Source organism: Cervus elaphus, chromosome 15, assembly GCF_910594005.1.
Source record: "Cervus elaphus chromosome 15, mCerEla1.1, whole genome shotgun sequence".
Classification (NCBI taxonomy): domain Eukaryota; kingdom Metazoa; phylum Chordata; class Mammalia; order Artiodactyla; family Cervidae; genus Cervus; species Cervus elaphus.
Window position 1 is genome coordinate 23,948,282 of NC_057829.1, and position 24,801 is coordinate 23,973,082.

Genomic DNA, 24,801 nt, shown 5'->3' on the forward strand with positions numbered 1-24,801 from the left:
GGGAAGGGCTGTCTTGAGTTGTAGGATATTTAGCAGCATCTTTGGCCTCTAGCCACTAGATGCCAGTATCATCAGCCTCCTAGTTGTAGTAATCACAAATAATTCTAGACATTGTCAAATGTCTCCTGGGAAGCAAAAGTATTCTGGGGTGAGAACCACTATACTGCAGAACACTGAAAAATATAATAAAAAATATATTAACACAAAATTATGGTTAGCATCTTTGAGTAATCATGGCACAGGGAAATAACAAGTGTTCTCCCATATATCAAAAAGGCAGATTCTGAAAATCTAATGTTAATCCACGGAAAATTATAATATAGTATCAAAATATTATTTATTGGAAAAGAGAGTAATGATCTCATTTTGGTATGGTTGTATTAAAAGCCCCTCAAACTAAACTAATATAATTTTTTCTTTAGCTTTTTTTCAATATCATAACTAAAGAAGGTATATTGGTTTCACTAAAACAACTTTAGCTTAGGAACCTGAACATGTGTACAAAGATGCAAGGCAAGGACTGCAGTGTGTAGTGTTTTTGTGATAATAAAAAGCTAGAAACAACCTAAACGTGCATCAAGAGAGACTAGTTACATAAATTGTCATATATTTTCTCATTTGTATGATTTGAACTGCAACCAGAGAAAAAAGCTTAGGAAATACACAGAATCCAATTGGATTTCATTTGCCTATAATTAGGGGAGATATTAAAAGTATTTAACAACCAGCATGGATTAGGCCCCAACTAATCAGAGTCTAGCCTGGAGCTGGGTCTTGGAAAGCTCCCTGTATATGAGGGTTCATCCTTTAGTTGCTGGGTCTAAGGAAAATCTAGAGGGTCCCAGGCAGAGGCCAAGTGAAGGAAGGCTACTGGAGAAGGAATACAAAAGCATTTCATATTTTAACAATTTGTATGCCCTTACAAAAAAAGAAAAAGCAAAAGAGTTCCAGAAAAACATCTATTTCTGCTTTATTGACTATGCCAAGGTCTTTGACTGTGTGATTCACAATAAACTGTGGAAAATTCTGAAAGAGATGGGAATACCAAACCACCTGACCTGCCTCTTGAGAAATCTATATGCGGGTCAGGAAGCCACAGTTAGAACTGGACATGAAACAACAGACTGGTTCCAAATCAGGAAAAGAGTATGTCAAGGCTGTATATTATCACCCTGCTTATTTAATTTATATACAGAGAAATGCTGGGCTGGATGGATGAAGCACAAACTGGAATCAAGATGCCGGGAGAAATACCAATAACTTCAGATATGCAGATGACACCACTCTTATGGCAGAAAGTGAAGAAGAACTAAAGAGCCTCTTGATGGAAGTGAAAGAGGAGAGTGAAAAAGTTGGCTTAAAGCTCAACATTCAGAAAGCTAAGATCATGGCATCCAGTCCCATCACTTCACGGCAAATAGATGGGGAAACAGTGGAAACAATGGCTGACTTTATTTTGGGGGGGCTCCAAAATCACTGCAGATGGTGATTGTAGCCATGAAATTAAAAGACGCTTACTCCTTGAAGGAAAGTTATGACCAACCTAGACAGCATATTAAAAAGCAGAGACATTACTTTGCCAACAAAGGTCCATCTAGTCAAGGCTATGGTTTTTCCAGTGGTTATGTATGGATGTGAGAGTTGGACTATAAAGAAAGCTGAGCACCAAAGAATTGATGCTTTTGAACTGTGGAGTTGGAGAAGACTCTTGAGAGTCCCTTGGACTGCAAGGAGATCCAACCAGTCCATCCTAAAGGAGATCAGTCCTGGGTGTTCATTGGAAGGACTGATGTTGAAGCTGAAACTCCCATACTTTGGACACTTGATGCGAAGAGCTCATTCATTTGAAAAGACCCTGATGCTGGGAAAGATTGAGGGCAGGAGGAGAAGGGGACGACAGAGGATGAGATGGTTGGATGGCATCACTGACTCAACAGACATGAGATTGGGTAAACTCCGGGAGTTGGTGATAGACAGGGAGGCCTGGCGTGCTGTGGTCCATGGGGTCACAAAGAGTCAGACCCGACTGAGTGACTGAACTGAACTGACTGATGTCCTTACTAGAGAATATCAGTCCTCACCAATAGATAGAAACAACATTAAAACAATCTAGAATAGCATAGAAAAATAAGTTAAATTCAACCAAGTGGTAGCTATGATGAAAAGTAAATTTGTAAATATTGACATGGAATAATTCTTCTTTAATTTTCACCAGAAACTGGTAGCAGTTTCCTTGGGAAAAGAGAATCAGAGAACTGAGGACCTAAGGTCAAGGCCAAAGGAAGATGTATTCTCACTGAAAGCCCTCTGTGGCAAATGTTGTTTGTTAACACCATTTCCATCCCTGGCCCAGCTTTCCCCCTCTAATAGAGAGACTGGAAAGTTAAGAAACGTGCTCTTCTCAGACTCCCTTGAAGTAGTGGGACCCAGATTTCACCACCAAAGACAGCTTGGATGAGATTTTTAAAGGTTACAGACATCAGATCCTTCTGGGATAGTTGTAGAAGGACTCTACTGCCCAGTGCAAGAGCAAGGAATAATGGAATCTAGTACACCCATAGGACCATTCCTCAGGTACAGTTGGACATTCTCCCTACAGCTGCATTGTCTTTGGCTGTTTAGTGGCTCTCCAAGAGAATCTATGAGTTGTCTAGTATCATTTGTGAAAAACTCAGCTGGAGCTATCCAGAGCAGACTCTTGGTTGCAATCAAGAATTCTAGCTAAAGCACACTTTACTAAAATAAAAATAAACATGCAAATAGAAGTTTTTCAGTTTAAAAAGTTAAGTTTTATAAAAATGCTTTAAAAATAAAGTATATGTGGGCTGGGGGTTTCTCTGGGGTCCAGTGGCTAAGACTCTGTGTTCCCAATGAAGGGGCATGGGTTTAATCTCTTGTCAGGGAATTAGATCCCATACACCACAACTAAGAGTTCACATGCAACAATTAAAGATCCCACATGACACAATGAAGATCAAAGATCCCTCGTGCCACAGCTAAGACCTGATGCAGGCAAATAAATCAATATATGTTTTTAACATATACACATGTGGGCTGGATGGTGGTACAGTTCAGGGTGGACATACCTAGTTGAAGAAGCACACTCAGAGATCTGGGTCCCCAAGTCCCATTTGTATATCAGCTGTGCCTCAACCACCAGAGGCAATCTTAGAAATACAAATGTGGACTCAAATCCTTCTTACAAATAAATAGCCAGTGTTAAAAAATGTTATGGAAGGAAAGATGCCAGGCTATGAATAAAACCAAAGATAGCAACCAAAATGTACAAAATACTTGTGTAAAGACAACTCTACTGAAGGACAAAAAAGAAGTGAATAAATAAAAAGATGATGTGTTGGTGTGTCTGTGTTAGTTGCTCAGTCATGTCCTACTCTTTACAACCCCATGGACTGCAGGCCGCCTGGATTCTCCGTCCATGGAATTCTCAGGCAAGAATTACTGGAGTGGGTAGCCATTCCCTTCTTCAGTGGACCTTCCCAACCCAGAGATCAAACCTGAGTCTCCTGCATTGCAGGCAGATTCTTTACTGTCTGAGCCACGAGGGAAGCCCTGATGTATAGGGAGATTAAACATTAAAAGGGCATTATTTTCTCCCTGAATTAAAATATTCAAAGGCTATTATAATAATTTTCTAAAATGTTACACTAAAATTCATCTGGAAATAAATAGTATGTGATTAGATATCAGAAAACCCTGAAGGAGCAGAAAAGAATAAGGAGAAAGATTAATCCTTCCAGATATTAAAACATGTTAAAAAGTAGTTTTAAAAGTAGGGGTTGCATCAGCAAGGTAGCAGGATACAAGCTTAATATACTAAACTCGGTTGCATTTTTTACACTAATAATGTAAAAATAATCCCTTTAATATCACATCAAAAAAATAAAATACCCTGGAATAAACTTAAAAGAAGTGAAAGACCATAAGCTGAAAACTGTAAAATGTTGATAAGGGAAATTTAAGAAAATTCAAAGACATGGAAAGATATTCCATGCTCCTGGATTGGAAGAATTGATATTGCTAAATTGGTCATACTACCCAAAACAATCTACACATTTAATGCAATTCCTATCAAATTACCAATGACATTTTTCACAGAGCTAGAACAAATAATCCTACAATATAGGGCTTCCCTAGTGGCTCAGTAGTAAAGAATCCACCTGCCAATGCAAAAGACATAGGTTCAATCCCTGATCCAGGAAGATCCTACAGGCCACGGAACAACTAAGCTAGGGTGTCACAACAGAACCTACTATGCCTGTGTTCTAGAGCTCAGGAGCTGCAACTACTGAGCCCATGTGCCACAAATACTGAAGCCTGTGTGCCCTAGAGCCCATGCTCTGCAACAAGAGAAGCCACTGCAATGAGAAGTCTATATACCACAACTAGAGAAAGCCCATGTCCAGCAATAAAGACCCAGCATAGCCATAAATAAAAATTAAAAAATAAAATGATTTAAAAAATCAAAATTATTCCCCCCCAACAAAGTTCTACAATATATATAGAATCACAAAAGACCCAGAATTGCCAAAGCAATCCTGAGGAAAAAGAACAAAGCTGGAGGTATAACCAGACTCCAGACTATACTTCAAAGCTACAGTAATCAAAACAGTGTGGTACTGGCACAAAAACAGACTTGCAGATCAATGAACTAGAATAGAGAGCCCAGAAATAAACCCATGCACCTACAGTCAATTGCTATACTACAAAGGAGGCAAGAATATACAATGGAAAAAAGAAAGTCTCTTCAACAAGTGTTTGGTGTAAGGAAAGCTGGACAGCTATATATAAATCAATGAAATTAGAAAACTCACACCACATACAAAAACAAACTCAAAATGGTTTAAAGACCTAAATATAGGAAATGACACCATAAAACTCCTAAACAAGAACATAGGGAAAAACATTCTCAGATATAAATTATAGCAATATTTTCTTAGATTCATCTCCCAAAGCAAAGAGAAATAAAAGCAAAAACAAACAAATGGCACCTAATCAAACTTCAAAGTTTTTGCACAGCAAAGAAAATCATCAATAAAACAAAAAGACAACGTATGAAATGGGAGGAAATACTTGCAAACAATATGACCAACAAGGAGTTAATATCCAAAATACACAAAGAGCTCATACAACTCAAAATTGAAAAAATAAATAAATAAACGCCTCAATCAACAAATGGGCAGAAGACCTAAGTAGATGCTTTTCCAAAAACACAGATAGCCAACAGGCACATGGAAAGATGCTTAACATTGTTAATTATTAAAGAAATGTAAATCAAAAACACAATGATGTATCACCTCACACCAGTCAGAATGGCCACCATTGAAAAATCTACAAGTAAATGCTGGTGTGAAGAAAAGAGAGCCCTCCCACACTGTTGGTGGGAATGTTAAATCAGTGCAGCCACTATGGAAAACAGTAGAGAAGTTCCTCAAAAAAATGAAACTAGAGCTATTATATGATCCAATGATCATACTTCTGGATATATATTAAGAAAAAATTGAAAACTCTAATTTGAAAACACACATGCACCCCAATGTTCATGGCAGCATTATAATAACCAAGACATGGAAATAATCCAAGTGGCCACCAACAAACAATTGCCACATCTAGAGAAATTTCACATGCAGCAATGAAGACCCAGTGCAACCAAAAATAAATTAATTTTAAAAAATAATAATAATACATATGAATTCATATATAAAGACAGAAACAAATTCATAGACATAGAAAACATAGATACCAAAAGGAAGAGGGAGGGAGAGAGAATCAAATAAGGAGAATGTGATTAACAGATACAAACTCCAATAAATAAATAAGCAACAAGGATTTACTATTTAGCACAGTAAATTATATTCAATATCTTATAATAATCTGTAATGGAATATAAACTGAAAAAGAACTGAATCATCTTGCTACACACCTGAAACTAACACAATATTGTAAGTCAATGAAAAAAAAATTTTTTTTAGAATAAATAAGAAAAGAAAAGGCAGGGAAAGTAGAGATTACAGAAAAATTAGATAAAAACATTACCAGAAAAACTTATGGTTACCAAGGGGAAAGGGAAGGTGGGATAAATCAAGAGCTTGGGATTAACATATACACACTACTATATATAAAAGAGAAAACCAACAAGAACCTACTGTATAGCATAGGGAACTCTACTCAATATTCTGTGATAACCTATATGAGAAAAGAATCTGAAAAAGGTAACCTCCAACTAATAAATAAAAAATAATAATAATAAAAAAATTAAAAAAAAAAAAAAGAATCTGAAAAAGAATGAATATATATATAAACATATACATATATATATAAACTTTGCTATACACCTGAAACTAACACAACATTGTTAAATCAACTATACTCAATGTAAAATAAAAAATTTTCTAAAAAGAATATTGCCACAACAGGAGAAAGAGTGAAACACAGACTCTAAAATAAATTTATCTTATGATAAAGATTTTAAATTAGCAGGAAAGAGTGACCCTTACATAAATCATATTAGATCAACTAAATAAACATTTAGAAGAAAAATTAAGATTCAGCTGACTCCAAGACTCATGACTCATTTCTTTGCTTAAAATCAATTCCAGATATAACAAAAGTTATAAATTCTGAAAGATAGTATGAGTGAATTTACATATAATACAATTATGTATAATAATTGAAGTAGAAAGTCCTTTCTAACCAAACACAAAATTCAGAAACCATAAAGGAAGAGGTTTTAAAAACTGAACACAAAAATATTTTATTTTTTTTAAATAAAATCATACATATATATGATTTTAAAATAAAACATAAAAGTAAAATAAACAAAAAATTAGAGGGAAATACTTGCAACACATTAAGCAAACAAAAAAAAAACTAATTTGCTTAATTTACTATGGGGCAATTAAAGAAAATAAGTACTGGATCTCCTTGCCAGAGCAATCACACACAAAAAAGGAATAAAGGGCATCAGATTTGGAAAGGAAGAAGTAAAACTGTCACTATTTGCAAATGACATAATTTTATATACAGAAAATATTAAAGACTCTACTGAAAAGCTGAGAAAACTCATTCTAATCAATGAATTTCATAAAGTTGCAGGATACAAAATTAACATATAGAAACCAGTAGCATTCCTATACACTGACAAAGAATTATCTGAAAAAGAAAGAAAGAAAACAATTCCATTTTAAATAAAATGAAAAACATTAAATAAAATACTTGGGAATAAATTTAACCAAGAAGGTGAAAGATCTTTACTCTGAAAACACTGATGAAAAAAATTTAAGAACACAAAATAGATGGAAATGTATCCAATGTTCATGGATTACAAGAATTATTATTGTCAAAATGTCAGTCTCTAGACTGACCAAAAACCACCCATAGATTCAATGCAATTTCTATCAGGATTTCAATGGCATTTTTTCAGAAGTAGAAAAAAATTCTGAAGTTTATATAGGACCACAGAAGACCCAGAATAGCCAAAGTCATCCTGAGAAAAAAACAACAAAGTGAGAGGCATCATACTTCCTGATTTCAAGTTTTTGACTTCAAGCAGTCAAAAAGTATGATACTGGCACAAAAATGACAAATAGACCAGCGAAACAGAATAGAGAGCCCAGAAGTAAACCTAAGTATAAATTCAACTAATATTTGACAACGGAGCCAAGAATACTCAATGGATAAGACTCTCGTCAATAAATGGTGTTAGAAAAATTGGATATTCACATGTAAAAGAATAAAACTAGACCCCTACCTTACACCACTCACAAAAATTAACCTGAAATAGATTAAAGACTTAAATGTAAGGACTAACACCATAAAACTTCTAGAAAAAATCACATGCAGTAAGCATGGAATACTTTTGACATAGGTCTTAGTAGTATTTTTGTTTGTTGGTTTCCTCAGGCAATAGAAACAAAAGCAAAAATAAACAATTGGGAATACATCAAACTAAAAAGCTTCTACACAGCGAAACAATCAACAAAGTGAAAAGGAAACCTACACAATAGGGAAAAATACTTGCAAATCATATATTCAATAAGGGATTAATATCCAAAATAAAGAAAGAACTTATTCAACTCGATAGCAAAAAAAAAAAAAAATTGCCCACAACTAAAAGTGGGCAAAAGATTGGAAATACACATTTTTCTAAAGACTATATACAAATGGTCCACAGGTACACTGAAAGATGCTCAACATCACTAGTCTTTAGGGAAATGCAAATCAAAACTACACTGAGATATCACCTCATACCATAGAATGGCCATAATCAAAAAGACAACAGATAATATGCATTGGCAAGGATGTGAAGAAAAGGGAACCCTTGTGCACTATCTTGGTGAGACTGTAAACTGGTGCAGCCACTGTGGAAAACAGTATGGTGGTTCCTCAAAAATTATAAATAGAACTACTATACAACCCAGTAATTTTACTTCTGGGAATATACTCAAAAGAAACAAAACACTAATTCAAAAAGATATCTGCACCCCCATATTCATAGCAGTATTATTTACAATAGCTTAGCTTAGACATGGAAACAACTTTAGTGTCCACTGATTGACGCATAGATAAAGAAGTTGTGGCATATACACACTGTATAATGAAATATTATTCTGCCATTAAAAATGAGGAAATCCTGCCATTTATACCAACATGAATGGAACTTGAGGGCATTATGCTTGGTGAAATAAGACAGACAGAGGAAAGAAAAATATTGTATAATCTCATTCGTATGTGGAATCTTTTAAAAAAAAAAAGTCACACAAAAGGAGATCATATTTGTGCTTACCAGAGATGGGGCATTGCGGCTGGGGGAAGGAGAATTGAAGGGAAGTAACAAACTTTGGTGAAAAAGGAACAAATTCCCAGTTTTAAAATAAATAAGTCCTTGGGATATAATGTACAATATGATTATAGTTATCACTGCTGTATGACATTCATTAAAGTTACTAAGAGAGTAAACCCTAAGAGTTTACTAAAAAAACTAAAAAAAAAAATTGTTTCTTCTTTTCCTTTTCTTTTTATTGTGTCTATATGAAAGGATGGATGCAAACTAAACTTATCACAGTAATCATTTTACTATACAGGTGATCCTTGAACAGCATAGGAATTAGGAACACCAACTCTCCTAACAGTCAAAACTCCACAAATAGTTTAATGTTCATATCCACAGTTCTTCCATATCTTCAGTTCTACATCTGAAGATTCAACCAACCACAGATCATGTAATACAATACTATTTAGTACTGAAAAAAATATTTGCTTATAAGTGGATCTCTGTCATTCAATTCATGTTGTTCAAGGGTCAACTATACATGTAAATCAAACCATTATGCTGGACCTTTTAAACATACAGTGAGGTATAACAATTATATCTCAATAAAACTGGAAAAGAAAAGAAGAGCAAAAAATATGGAAAGGCAATTTGTATAAAAAAGAAATACAATGGGCTAATATTTAGAAATTGCTCAACCTTACTTACTATTAATCAAATGCAAATCAAAAGAACAAGATATAATTTTCACCTATCACTAAAAGATCATTATCAACAGTGGTAAGAGTTAGGGACATAAGCTTTCAACATATGCTGCTTGTGGGGGTAAAAATTGATATGACCTTCTTGAAGAAAAATATGGTAACAGCTCTCAAATTTTAAATTATGCATACTCTATACTCTTTAACCTTCAGCTGATATTTCCAATTAAAGTTAATACTTATTAAATTGTAAAATGAACATTTCTTTTGACTCAGCAATTCTATTGTAATGAATTTATCCTAAAGATATATTCATAAAATTACATCAAGATATGTGAACAGGGATATTCATTATGGCATAGCAACATAAAAAAATATATATGGAAAACAACAAACATATTCATCAATATAGAATGAGCTAAATATATTATGCTACATCCATATGAAACTGTGCAACTCAGATGGAACTTGAACCACATGCCAGGACTCTGATGCTGCTAAGCTGCTAAGTCACATCAGTCGTGTCCGACTCTGTGTGACCCCATAGACGGCAGCCCACCAGGCTCCTGTCCCTGGGATTCTCCAGGCAAGAATACTGGGGTGGGTTGCCATTTCCTTCTCCAGTGCATGAAACTGAAAAGTGAAAGTGAAGTTGCTCAGTCGTGTCCAACTCTTCACGACCCCATGGACTGTAGCCTACCAGGCTCCTCCGTCCATGGGATTTCCCAGGCAAGAGTACTGGAGTAGGTTGCCATTGCCTTCTCTAACCCAGCCTAAATTCCAATAAGGACTTGAACTCACAGTCTTTAACTGAAATCATATACCTGGTCTCATTACATAAGGAAGCTCAGGTTTGGGACTTCCCTGATGGTCCACTGGTTAAGAATCCTCCTTCTAGTGAAATAAAGATTAGTCTGTGCACCCAACAAGAAGCCCTTGTGAGGCAACAAAGACTCAGTGCAGCCACAAATTCTTTAAATAAACTAAATTTAAAAATGAAGCTCAGGCTCTTTATGTCTCATTGCAGAAAGAATTCAGTAAGAGACAAAGTGATAAGTAAGAAGTGAATTTATTTAGAGATGCATGTTCCATAGACAGAATGCAGTCCATCTCAAAAGGCAAGAATGGCTTTGGGAGAAATAACTCCACAGACAGCGTGGGCCATCTCAGAAGGCAAGAGGCCCCAAAATATGGGGTAGTTAGCTTTTATGGGTTGGGTAATCTCATAGGCTAATGAGTCGGTGAATTATTTCAACTATAATATTCAGGGAAAGAGTGGGGATTTCCAGGAACTGGGCCACCACCCACTTTTTTACTTTTATGGTGAGTCTCAGAACTGCCATGGTGTTTGTGGGTGTGTCATTTAGCATGCTTATGTATGACAATAAGCATATAATGAAGTTCAAGGTCCACTGGAAGCCAAATCTTCCACTATCTTGGACTAGTTGGTTTTAACCAGTGCATGTCATGTCCCATGGCTATGTCATTCTTTTAAAGGTTGTATCTTGCCCCCTTCTCTCCCGTTTCACATATAGTATGAAGAAATTGAAAAAAAATGAGGTGGGTCTACATGCATCTATCTTAACTAAATGTAACTATCCTAATTCAGGGAAAGCAGGGGGGACATAAGATGCAGATAACTACGTATAGCATAAACCCTTTTTTTCCTGACCTAAATCAGGGTTCTGTAAGTTAGCAAAGAGCAGAATACATGGATATTGCATAGGCAACCAGCAATGCATATCATTGATTATTTGATTCTTAAAACTTTTGTTAACCCATGTTGGAAAGGGAACTGCTGATTCTAACAGAAAAGCTAATGAATCCTACAAATTTCCATGGAAACATAATCAATGAGCTCCAGCCCTGGACTAAGAAAGACCCTGGTACTTCTGGAGAATCACAGAGAGGTAGGTTTTATTTCTCACTCTCCCTTCATCTTCATCCCTACCCACTAAAAACACAAACACTAGAAAGGAAGCACCACAAGGGCAGGGCTTTAATTTGGTTCACTAGTATCTATCCCCAGCACTAAGAGTAATATCTGGTACTCAAGTCATCTAGAAAGAGCAAATAATTCCAAGGCCAATGTTGGCGTAGAGCCAAAGTAGCCCTTTGAGGAATCCTGCTTCTCTATCATTCTGTTTTCTCAATGAGGTAACCCAGGGCCTCTTCGCATTGATACTACCTCCAGAAGACTCATCAGCTGAGACCTGGTAATTCATTTATTATCTAGTTAATTGTACTAGCTATTATTCATTCTAGTTATTCAATTATAATCTAGTTATTCATGTATTATCTAGTACACCTCCATCCCAATTCTCTATTCCATATGCATATAAACAAAGAAGATAAATGCTTGTATAGTCTCCTTTCATGAACCAGTAATAGACTGAGAACTGCTGATCACATTTTGAATGGTGCTAATACAAAATAGAGGCTAAAGTCTTCAAGTTCCAATACTTAAAGGTTTTTGTACTAAACATTGCCTTCTCCATCAAATGTTTTTCGCCATTAACGGAGGGACCCGAAGCAGCACAGGCATACCAGCTAGGATAATGAGAAGCAGGAAAAAGGCAAAGGAGTGGGGGTCCCAGGTAAACTTGACCTAATTTACTATTTTGCACATAGGAATTTAGTCACTTCTCAGATCCTGGAAGTTAGTGATTAAATTGGTAGCAGATTACTGGCTGTGTACTAGACTGCAATAATATAGCTAAAAATAGTAAGTAAGCATGTGAAAATCAGGTGCAACAGCTAACAGTCATGTTCATTTTCAAAAATTCTATAGTCTCAAGTATCTGTCACTTTCCATTAGGTTTGCAATTGGGCAAAACTCTGGAGTTCCACCCCACAATATCATGTCACTTAAAATCCAGTATCGAAACAAGATTTAGAAAATCATTCTTTTTGAGTCTCTAGAGTAACATTCCCATGAGCCAATGATCCATAAATAAACACTATTTTTAAGTCTTCATTACAAGGCACATAGTTTCTCTCCAGGCAAGATTGGGCTGCCAACTTCTCTACTTAAGTCTTAATCCTTCCTATTCCAAAGAAAAAATAGAAACATGCTAGCAGAAGTTCAGAGTGAATAAAGAATGGAACTCCCACCCCTCCATAGCTATGATTTTTCTCTAACTACCACTGAAAAAATAAAACTCTACAATTAAAACAAGATGATCCAGGCAAAACATATTCTTTAAAAATTCACAACCCCATACCTCACCTCCCACCAAATACTGATACCTCTACTCTTTCCATTTTGACTTCTCTGTACCAGCCACTACCTCTGAAAATCAAATCATTTTATTTATTACCAATTCCTTGGCTTTTTACTTCAATATATTCTATTTCTATAACCATAATTCCCAAATTCAATACCAATAACAGAATTAAAATTTCTTTTTTTTCTTTTTTTTTTCAGGGCCCCAAATTCTTTTATTCCCCTTCTCATTCACCCCCACCCCTATAAAATTTCATATCTTGCCTAACTCCCACCCTACCCATGCCTTACTCCACTCTCATGGTTCCATAAGCAGAAAATTCAAAAACTGAAACTGTTTTAACATGCGCCTTCTATACTTTTTCTTTACACCTTACTCGCTAGATTTTCTCCAAATAATTCTAATTTCCACAGACTTCTATTATAAAATATTTGTTCTTTCTAATTCTATTTCTTTGCCACAGATCATAATATTCATAAAATATGGACAACATATAGATAATCCTCTACAAAAGTTATTTATAAATTCTGTTGTTTTAAAGTCCAAAATAACATAAGCAGTCAATAATACTGTCTGTTGGTTTCAGGCAGAGATAAAGAATTTTCAACATGTAGCTTTGTTGATACCTGTGAAAGTTCATAAGGAGAAATTTTGTAACTAGAGAAGATCCTTCCAAATACTAAATATATTGCTATCTCTGTGCCTGATAACTATGTTTTGCATCTCACAGACACTCAATAAATATTTCAGTTGGTAGATAAAGAATTATACAAAACCTTAAAAGAAAACCAGTAAAAGCCATCTTCTTAAAAATCACAATCTTTGCCTTCAACTCTAATTTTCTCTAATTAGTCCACACTTAAAAATAGAGCTTAGGGAAATGACCTTTAAAATAAATAAATACACAAACACACACCCCATAGCACCTAGATGTTCAACAATGATTAATAAACTTATATCTATTCACTTGGAAGAATGTTAGAAATCTAAAATAACATCTATGTAGATTAGGTAATATCATATGGAAAATGTTTTGGTAAAGGTTAAATGAAAAGCAAGGTACCAAATTTTATCCACAGTTTTACTGCAATTCATTTTAAAGTTGTACAGAGAAAAAAGACTAAAAGAAAATGTATCAATTAGATTACAGATAATTTTGTCTGTGCTTTTAAAATCCCTACAATGAACTCATATCATTTTTATAATGAAAATAAACATAAATTTTACTATAAAAATCCCAATATTTCACTCAATTAAGAGAGACACAGACTGTGTATAGGACGCAACAAATGGAAATAGTTGTATATATGCTGTTGGTATTTTGGGTTTCTTCTTTTAACAAATTGTCCTATGCCACTACTAAGGTAATTTTTTTATAGTGGATAACAAAATTTTAATAGTTCATCCAAATATGCCATTTGAATTTGACTACTGATAATCTATATCTCCAAACCACAATTGTTCTCAGTATGTTGACATTTTAGTCTGTCTAAAAAAACCTAGCCATAAACCCACAACCAAGGCTAATTTGAAATCCTGTTTTTCCCACCTGTGGGTTTTAAGCAAATCATTGGATCTCTTACATCATCAGATATGTTGCAACTGTCTTAGTGGTGCATATCCATGACTCAAAACATGTACAGTTAATGAACTTCCTGATGCCTAACCTAAATTTCCTCCCGTTTCCATTTGTACTTCTCTCCAGTTCTGTTTTCAGTGCAACTGAGAGCAATTGCTTGCAGTCACCCCAGCCACTGTCAGATAGTGACCTTCTCTTTACATGACTGATGACTATTTCCCATATTCATCTCAACTAGTGTGATTTTCATTTGATTATAAATGGCAGTAAAAACAGCTCTGAGAGATTCCTCAATTTCCTAATATTATTGACAAGTATAAAACAAGTATATAAAGCAAATATTAAATTCAAAATTGAGGCTTTTGCCACTATCTCATTTTAAAAATCTCCCATTACTATGAACAAGTTTTGGGTTGAAAGTAAAATCCCTTCAAATATTTTGCCCCAGCCCCATGCCAAGGCACATGTATCCAGGCCATATCTTATCTTTTCCTGCACTGGATCCCAATCGGCTTTTTATAGCCAGAAACTCTCTGAATGCAAAGCACGACCTTGGCTACTAGCTTCCCCTGGCACTAGTTTGAAAGTTATTTATAACTTTAAACAGCGTGAAAGCCTATATTTCTCAACATAACTAGTCAAAACATTCCCGTTTTATATAATAATGTGATGTTCCTTAATTCAGAAAGAAACCCCACACTTTAAACCTACAATATGTAACTAAGGCAGAGCAATTTCAACGCAGAAACAAGAATGCACTGAAGTCCAGCTCCTCTTTTTACGACTTGACTCTTACCTTTCTGTTGCTTCCTATAGAGTAAATGTGTTTAAAATTCGGCTCTTGTAGGAAATTTTCCAAAAAGAGTTTGGGTGAGGAAAAAAAATAAGACTTCTTGGTTAGTCACAGAGCTGCAGAGCACCAAACTGAGGGTCAGTGACAGTGGGGCAGTCACTTCAGCAGAGCGGCATTCACCCAGGATGAGAGAGAAGGGGGAGGTTACAAACCAGGGTGGGTGGTATCTAATCCTGAACTGCTAGTCACTGACCTCACTGACAACTTGTTACTGAAAATACTTTGTTGAAAAAGGCCAGACACATACTTTACCCAGAGATCTACAAACATAGCTGTCAGGAAGCTCTAAATACGTAGGATCTGCATTTCTCTAGTACCTTTCTGAAACAAGGACCTCTTACATCTAATTAAAGCTGAATGCTGGAATCATCGAGAGTGAAAAATGATAAAGCAGGGATAATAGGAAAGTCCAGGAAATTCACACATCAAAAGATCAATTATGTAAAATTCAGTGTCTTCAGTACCGTAGAATTCTGTGTCATATCTGAGATAGTTTTTTCCTCTGAAATCTTACCAAGCATCATGCTCTGTGCCTCTAGGGTTTATTTAGACCCATGTAATTATTAGTAAAGAATGTAAGTGAAGACTTACCAAAAGCTCCACAGGTGAAAGAAACCATTATTAAAGTCACTACAAAAAAAACTCTTTCCAACAAAATTTCTTTTTCCTATGGCTATTCTTTTATATATTTCCTCTTTCCCTTTTTAATCTCCTCACCATCAACATCTTAACATTCATTGGAACAATCTTCCATACCCCTGCTTTATGCTTTATCACTGCATCTATTCCTTGACACCCCACCTGAACTTGTACCATATTCTTTTAGGCATTAACACTTTTGTGACTTTCTGCCAAAGTCATAAAAGTAGTGACTGTAGTAGTAGGTGGTAACTACCCCTAAAATAAAACTGTTCGTTTGAGTTTTGGCATTTCTGTTCTTAAAAGGCTGAATTCAAACATTTTTAAAGGCATTTATTTATTAGCTCTATAGGCACTCTTAGAACAAATATGAGGGAGCTAAGAGGAAAAGGCAAGGTTTGCAAATTGTCAGAGAGAATCAATTATGAAAGAGGTCTCATTTTATATGATTTCTAGGGAAATCTGTGAAATAACTTTTTATGTAGCTTCCTTTAAAATGTGCATGCACTTGACATTACATTTCTCTAACGATTCTTAGTTGCTAATATACTGTCTTCCCCAGATTTTTTTTAAAGCAGCTTCTTCCCCCTGGAGAATCTAGGAACAGCCTCTTTTCACAGTGAAAACAAAGAGTAAGTTTTATGTCTCTCAATCCATCTTTTCCTGAATAAAGAAATCACTTTTCACTTGCAAAATAGAAGTTTTTGTTTTAGAGCTTTAATAATGAATGTTTTCTAAACACAGAATGTTGAATTGAGCCCAAGATTAGATACCCAAATTCTATTATGGGCCAGCCTGCTCCTATTTTAAAGCCACAGATAAGTTACTTACCTGCTCTGTACCTCTCGTTTCCATCTGCAAAATGGAGATGAAAACCACTATTCTTTCTATATACTTTTCAGGGGATATGTGATTTTACATGGATCAAATCTGAAGTGCTTCAAATTACATTGAACTCCTCAGAGATGCAATACAGATGCAATTATATTACTTGGTATAATCAAATCAATTAAATATTATAAATAATGGAATATAATTTTAAAGAGCTCTATAAAGTTGTATTTAAGAAAAAAAAAATTCCCTCTTAAAAATGTCTGCAGCCTCCAAGATAGGTTTTAGCTGAAGTATTTCCCACTATAGCCACAAGAGGTCCTCCTCCTAGCAATTCAAATCACGTCGGATTTGATGAGCAGAGGCCCCACGGTTCTCTATATTTATATCGGTTGGGTGACAGAAAACACAGATCACCTATGTCAGATTTCCATAGCAAACTATAGGGTAGCAAACAAAACCGGAAAAATCTGGCTTTCTCTGGGTGATCACTGAAGCATGCTGAACACTAAATAGTTCCTGTAAACTACACAGCCACTGCATTTTGTGCCCTGGCCTGCGTCCAGATTTTCACAGTAATTCCATCTTGTCACCTTGCCCAGTCTTGTTCAGTATTTATTATCCTTCCCTATTTACTTGTTTTCTTTCTTTATACTTTTAAAACTTTAAAATTTTGGCTCACATTCTTCCTGCAAGCAAACAAAGGTTAGGGATCAAGGAGCTAGATAAAAAGAGAAAAAAGAATAAATCAGAGCCATCGTAGAAATCCTTCTGAGGTAATCACGGGTGTCTCTGGCTCTAGGTATCAGGGCTGGCCCCAGACAAACTCACTCAACCACATGTACTGAGAAGCCCCTTGATGCAGAGCCCTGTCTAAGGGGCCAGTTAGATCAGAGGAACAGAAGGGAGGCCTCCAAAAAGAAAACAACTCAATCCCTATCAGCAGTCCCTTCTGGGAAATAAGCCTTTCAGGGTACAATCAGTATTTTAATCACAACGGAATAGTTTCTTCTTTACATTAAAATCCCTTTAAAAATGAAACTAGCTTTTGCATGAACCATGAGTCCACTTTATTCTATATATGACACCTTAAAATATTGGCTTTCAGATTGAGACTTAAAAACACGTAATTTTCTGAACAGCTATAACACTTTTTTTTCTAATTCCTGTTTTATTAACTAAGGAGAGGCACCTAGATGGAGTTTAAACACAAGATGGAAGTTAGAATGTCCCACCCAGAATCCTTTTTCTCATTCCAGCATTCCAAATAGCTTCTGTGCTGTTCACCTCACCTCACCTCTGTCACACCTTTTTAAGAAGATATTTGAAGTAAAGAATACTTTCAGTTTGTGATAATTAAAGGTATTTTATTCCAAAAAATATGTGATAAATAGTTCTGGCACTTTATTGGGTGTTCTAGATGAATCTGCTCCTATTTCAACATTTGTATACTGTAGCAAAAAGATGTTTCCCCCACTGTCTGTTTCTACCCACCTTGTTATTAGCTATTAACCAACTCTCCTGCCTCATTCACAAAAACAAGCCATCTTGGAAGACAGCCCCTACCTTCTCATCATCAAATCTACAAAACCACCCACTCGAGTCCTGCCTTTTCTCCTATTACAATTCAAGCTGTACTCTTGCTCCTACCAAAGGTTAATCTCTCCTCTTCTGCTCTGGATCCCTTCTTCTCCTACCTTCTCTAGGACTCTGCTCCTTCATTGTTATCTCATGTACTTCATTATAACCCCTTCTCTACTTTTCTCAGCAGAAAAGCAGGCCACTATCTCTAATTTTAAAACATCGGACAAACATCAGCTTCACCTTACAGATCTCTCCAGCTGCTCCTCCCAAGTTATCTGCCGCCTTCATCTCAACACTTCCCTGGGTTGCTTGCCATACCTATGTTTTCACGTCTCATTTATTCTACAAACCCATTCCATGTGACTTCTGTCACCTTCACTGCCATAAGGACCATTTTAAAGTCTATCCACAACTTCCATGTGGCCAAATCCATAAGTCACCTCAGGGATTACATCATCCAATCCGACAGTTTTAAAAATGAGATCTGTAATAGGATGCTGAGTGGAATTTTTCTTATTGCTCAGAATTGGCAACTAAGGCTCAAAATGAAAGAAAAAGAAGCCTTCTGTGTACACCACATGCTAAGGGATTTTCAGTGTCTTAGGACAGACATCTCACTCTGGGGCTTACTGAAAATCAGTTCAGAAAAGTGCTTTATGCTTCCCTCTCAGCCCTAACAATAGAGGAAAAGTTAGGGGACTTGAAAAATTAGAGGAATTAGGCCAACTACTCATCTCCTCTAGAAGATATCAGAGCAGGAGAAATGGTGGAAAAGTCAATCTTGGCCCTTCCTCCTTTCAGGTCTCTCAAGAGTGATGGAGGAAAGAGAGGAGATGAGATTTAAATTGGAATGAGATGAAAGTTTCAAACTGGACTAAGTAGGCCTTAAAGCACTGAAAATGGCAGGAAAATTAAGGAACTCACCAATGTGTCACTAAGGAATGAGAAAGGGAGGTGTGGCAGAGCAAAGGGAAATGCAAGAATTGAGCTAACTGATTCACTCAACAGTCACACCTTCACAGGCTAACAATTCTCAAACTTGTATCCCCAACCCAGACCCCTCTCATGAGCCCAGAGGCATATATCCAACTGCTATTTCCTTTGGATAGCAAACATACATTTCAAACTTATGCTGTACCCAAAAAAGAGTTCTTGATTTTTCCTTTCAAACCTCTCTCATTCATGGTGATTATAACAGAAATATCAAATCAATATGTTGTGCACCTGGAACTAACATAGCATTGTAGGTCAATTATATCTCAATTTTAAAATTATAATTTAAAAAAATTAAGGGATGGAAGGGTGGAAAAACCCTATTTCTATCACTCTAGTAATCGTCACCATCACCTAATTGCTTAAGCCGAAATCCTGCAGTCATCTTTCATTCATTCTTTTCCTTTACAACCATCAAGAATTTCCATAAATCCTATTTCCAAAAGTTTTCTTGAATACAACCTGTCTCTATCTCCCCTACCCCAAGTTTTCTGAGGCATTTGCAATCCATTTTCTACATAGCATCTAAATGATATTTCATAAGACAGTTTAATTCATGTTATTCTCCTGCTTAAAATTACCCAATGGCTTCCTATTATCCATAGCACAAAAGGAAAATTATTTACCAAATCTACAAGGCCCTTCATGATCTGGCTCCTGTCGACCTCTCCCACTGGACTCACAATACTGTTCTCCCTAGTTCACTGACTTCAATTACACTTTCTGTTCAGAAAACATCCAAGCTTATTCCCTTAGGGCCATTGCACTTTCTGTTCTTTTGCCTGAAATCATTTTGTCCCAGCTGTTTACATGCCTGGCTCATTCTCATCTTTGATATAATCCCTCAGAGAGGTATTACCTGAGTACCTTCTCTCACTGCCCCTAGTCACTTATCACAACCTTGCATATTTATTTATGTTTGCTTTTTCTGTTTTCACCACTGGAATAAAAGCCAGGGGCAATGGCAATGTCCTTAACAGCACGGCATGTGAAAATTAACTATACAAGATAAAGTATCAATAGCTATTGGCTTTCAAACGAAGAAAAGATAGCTCTAGAAGGAGGAGGTAACCAAGAAAATTTCCTGGAGGGAGTTATATTTGCCTTGATACAGAAATAAAAGATGTCAGCATCATGATAGAATGATATGCTATTAATTTTATTTCTCAAATATCCTTCAAACCCATTGCCTCTCCATGTTTATAGCTATTACCCTGATACAAACTACAGTTGTCTTGCTTGCTGTCTTTATATACTTACCACTTAATTTCTCCCTCTCCCTCTGTTTCACTTTGTGTAAACCCAAATGTGGTATTTAGATGCTAATCAGAATATGTGGATGCTAAAATTTTAAATCTTGATTTAACTATTTCTGAACTACTAAAACTGACACATTAACTTCACTGCCTTGGTGAAAACAGAAGGGCTAAAATGAATGTTCTTCTGATTAATTTTCTCAAGAGTGCCATGCCTCAACTCTGACAGCTCATCTTGCTGTTAGTCAATAACCTTAACGAGCACAGTAATTACAGTCAATCATGTCTGCTTTAGTTCATTGATTACTTTGTTATTTCTTTTACAACTTGTTAATGAAAATTCCCAGCACAGACATCCTGGGTGACATTTCTTTTATTAATTAACTACCCTATCAGTCCCTTCACTATATTAAAACACCAAAGCATCTTGTATTGATAGTTCTAGAAACAACTTGGTCTTGCAGCTTTGAAAAAAATCAAAATCATTTTCAGGGCCATGGGATTTTGAGCATAGCCACAGTTACTGTCATAATTATGATGTGCTGTCTTTTCTTTTTCCTGCCTTTTTCTATAAACTTTAGTTAAAATGCTATCCTACAGAAAATTAAGGAAAGGGTCTATTTCTTGAATTAGATGGAATATCAACCTAGAGAACAAGAACAAAAGCAGCAGTGCGACAGCATAGCAAGGCATCCGAAACAGGAAAACATGATGGACCTCTGCCTAAACACAGCTGAGACAGCTCTGGGCATGACTCAAAAATAACCCAGAAACAAAAAAAAAAAAAAAAATAACCCAGAAACACATCAGGGGCTGATTTCTGGCACTAAGGCAGTGGGAATTTAAGCTACTGGAATCTAGGTATCTAAAATAATATGAGACTTCATTTTATAATACAAGTGTTGAAATAAAAATTTTAACAACATAAAGTTTTCAAGTAAATAGTAACAGTTTTTAATCATTTTAACTGTGTAGTAAATGGTATACAGTGCATATTGCATTTTAGGCAGGCTCTATTTCAATTTTAGCAGTGAGCAAGTTACAAGAAAAAGAACCAAGCAACAGTAAGAGCTGAGCCCATCGAAATAGCTTGCTGGCCTAATGAAATACAGTTAACTTGTATTTAATTAGGACCAGTTACAATATCTAAGAACCAACAGTCTAGAGAGTGGGGCACTGCAGCAGGAGCCTCCACCCAGCAATGTCACTGTGTTAGATGGTGGCAATGCCCTGTTTCAGGTGGTTCAACTAAAAACACCCAACCTGAGGCATAAGTTAGAGCCACAGTCAAGCACACTGGGCAGAAACCCAGTCACCTAGACTAAACGAACGTGGTGGAAAGTTAGATGGAAGGCTATGATTCAATGGACACAAAATTGCTCAGGCTTCAGCCAGGCACACCAGATATGGGACTAAAATTCTGGCTTCCAGCTACAAGGTAGATTCATTCGGAAATAGGATCTGACTACGGCTATAGATTGCAAACATTACAATCTACACAGGTGAAAAAGTTTGGGGTAGGCATTCTTCACATAATAAGGTTTAGTTCTTCTCAAGTATTCAGGGTATTTACATAATACATGTTTAGTTCTTCTCAAGTGATCAGTGCAAATACTTATCCTGTCCTGAGCTGTAAGAACCCTTTTCATACAAATATTCTTAGGAATAGGTATCTTAACTGACTGCCAATAGTCAGCTGAATAAGCAGAACCTTTACTATATGGCACCTAGATATGAATAATCCTTGTTTGGGTGGGCTACTCCTTTCAGTAATACAAACATGAGTTTAATGTTTTATTTTCAGAATCAGATTTAATTTCAGATTGTCAAATACAGGAATATTAACACTTACCATGTGCAAACTAGGAACTTATGTGTCAGAAATTATGCAAAAAAAAAAAACTAACTTTAAGTTTTCATTAAATGAATGAATGTATTTGCTCATGTATATTCAGTGTTTATGAACTTGATTAAAATCCTTCCTATGGGTTTATTATGACACAGAAACACTGCATAACCCAGAGTTTTACTTGAGGAAAAGGAAAGAGAAGGGAGAAAAAAGCTACATTTTCCCCCAAAATTTTTTCAGTTTTCTGATAAGCAATTTAATCTCACGACCCTAAATAGTAGCTTCACTGTGAATAAATGTTTTGTCCACCTTTTAAAACATTATAAACCAAGTATCAGCTATGTCAGAAACTTCTGGTTAGCCTTGCCCCTGATTCCCATCACACCTGTGGAAGATAGTTCCTGGCAGGCCATAACAGCCTCACATTGTCAGCGTCACACCACACATCCTTCACGGTTTGGGCTTCTCCAATACCGCAGAGGAGAGGGGGAACCCACTCAGTATGTGCATATCCATAGACGTTCCCAGGATTGAGTGTCCAGGATTAAGACACAACCAGTGAGGGTGAACTGCTCCCTCCAGTTGACCCCCATGTAGAGAATTCTAAGGGGCATTTTACACAATCCTCAGAAGGTTCTGGGTCGTATTAAGTCACAGTTGGACTCAATAGTGACTCTGACAATGCAAGTTTATAAGATGATTTTCTCTTTTCCTCATCCTGCCCAGTCTCTCATCCCTGCTCCCTGGTGCTATCACCTAAATAAACTACCTAGACACAAGTCCCTATCTCAGGCTTTTGCTTTCAGGAAGAATCCAAGTCAAGGCTTGGAATGGGTTCCCCCTCTCCTCTGCGGTATTGGAGAAGCCCCACTGCAAACAGTGAAGATGTGTGGTGTGACGCTGACAATGTGAGGGTGTTAATGGCCTGCCAGGAACTATCTTCCACAGATGTGATGGGAATCAGGGGCGAGGCTAACCAGAAGTTTCTGCTATAGCTGATACTTGGTTTATAATGTTTTAAGCCACTTGGAGTCAAATGGGCCTAGAAAGCAGGTCCTTGGGATGATACTCTTGAATCAGATCACTAAAAGGCCAAATGGAAGTAAGAGCCTACTGCTGGTGAGTTGCATGTGGCATCTCATCTCTTATGGGGTAAGATGAAGTTACAGGTGAGAGAACTGACTGCCAGCATCTAATCCCAATTCTGCATTTACTGACTTCATGCATGTAATTTTTAAATGGCTATGGTTAGGAGTATTCACAGCACAAAAATTGTCAAACACTACAAATCAGGGCTACCCCTTTCCCAGCATCCTCTTGAAAGGACTAGATGTTTGGGAAGCTACAGAAGTTTGGCCAATACTCCAGTTTTTAGCTCTTTTCTTTCCATACCCCATTTAAAGAGGTAACCTGATAACTTTTCCAGGATTTATGCTATAAATCACCAATTCCAAGGCTGCTCCTGTTCTAGCATATAAATCAGCTGCTTCCACTATGGTCAACCTTGTATCCAAATGCAATAAATCTCTTTTTAGCAATTAAAAATTCTTCTATAGTGTAGTTTGGGAAAGTTTCTAAATATCCAGTACATTGTGGTCTGCTAGTGCTCAAGTGAGGTTTCCATAAACATAAACAGGTAATACATATTAGTCACATTCTATTTTTATAAAATTATATCATTTGTACTCTGACTACAATTTATTTTCAAACTTTTTATCTCTCAGGGCACATAATACTTGATAAGACAATGGGTCTACAGTCTCTATGTGAGTCATTTAACTATGTACCCACCTAGTAAAAATATTAATTTATTATGTTGCTTTTAAATAGTAATATCTGCCTGTCTATTATACTCTAAGGGCAAGAGACTTTTCTTTCTCCCAATTTCCCTATCTTTCCAAATACCAATTCCAAAATAAAAGCATATAAATATACTAAGGAGAATAAATTTTTCTTTTCTGATTGGTTATCTTTCAGTGGTAAAAGCATACAGATACCCAGAATACTTGCCAGTCTCTAGAACAAGAACAAACCATGCTCTTCTTTCTCCAGCAAGCTTCCTTTACACTCTCCAACCACTCCTTAAGATTGTCCCTTTTCCCACACCCTATGGTGAAGAACAGGGAAGCCTGACCTGCTGCAGTCCATGGGGTTGCAAACAGTCAGACAGATTGAGCAACTGAACAACAACACTTTCATAGTGATAGACGCTCTGCTTGTCTTCAGTTCCCCTACAATAAAAAACACTGGAACAGGAGACTTCCTTGTCAGTCCAGTGGTTGAGACTCCATGCTTTCAATATAGGGGGCACAGGTTTAATTGCTGGTCATGGAACTGAGATCCCACATACTGGTTGATGGGTCCAAAAATAAATTAATTAATTAAAAAGAAAAACACTGCAACAAGAACTCTTGTAGTAATACTCAGGATAGTGTTACTTACTGTAACCAACAAACCCAAAATTTTAGTACTCTCAGCTCCAAATCTACTATTGCCCTGTG

General features: G+C 36.3%; 1 protein-coding gene across 3 annotated transcripts in view; it reads right to left on the reverse strand.

Moving 5' to 3' along the window:
• Positions 1 to 15,255, reverse strand: part of CTNNA3 (catenin alpha 3) — a 1,812,800-nt gene extending 1,797,545 nt beyond the window's left edge. For all 3 annotated transcript variants that reach the window (XM_043926199.1, XM_043926196.1, XM_043926201.1), the window contains exon 1: positions 15,092 to 15,255. The gene's annotated coding sequence lies outside the window, so the exon portion shown is untranslated. The remainder of the gene's footprint in view (positions 1 to 15,091) is intronic.
• Between the last annotated feature and the right edge of the window lie 9,546 nt (positions 15,256 to 24,801).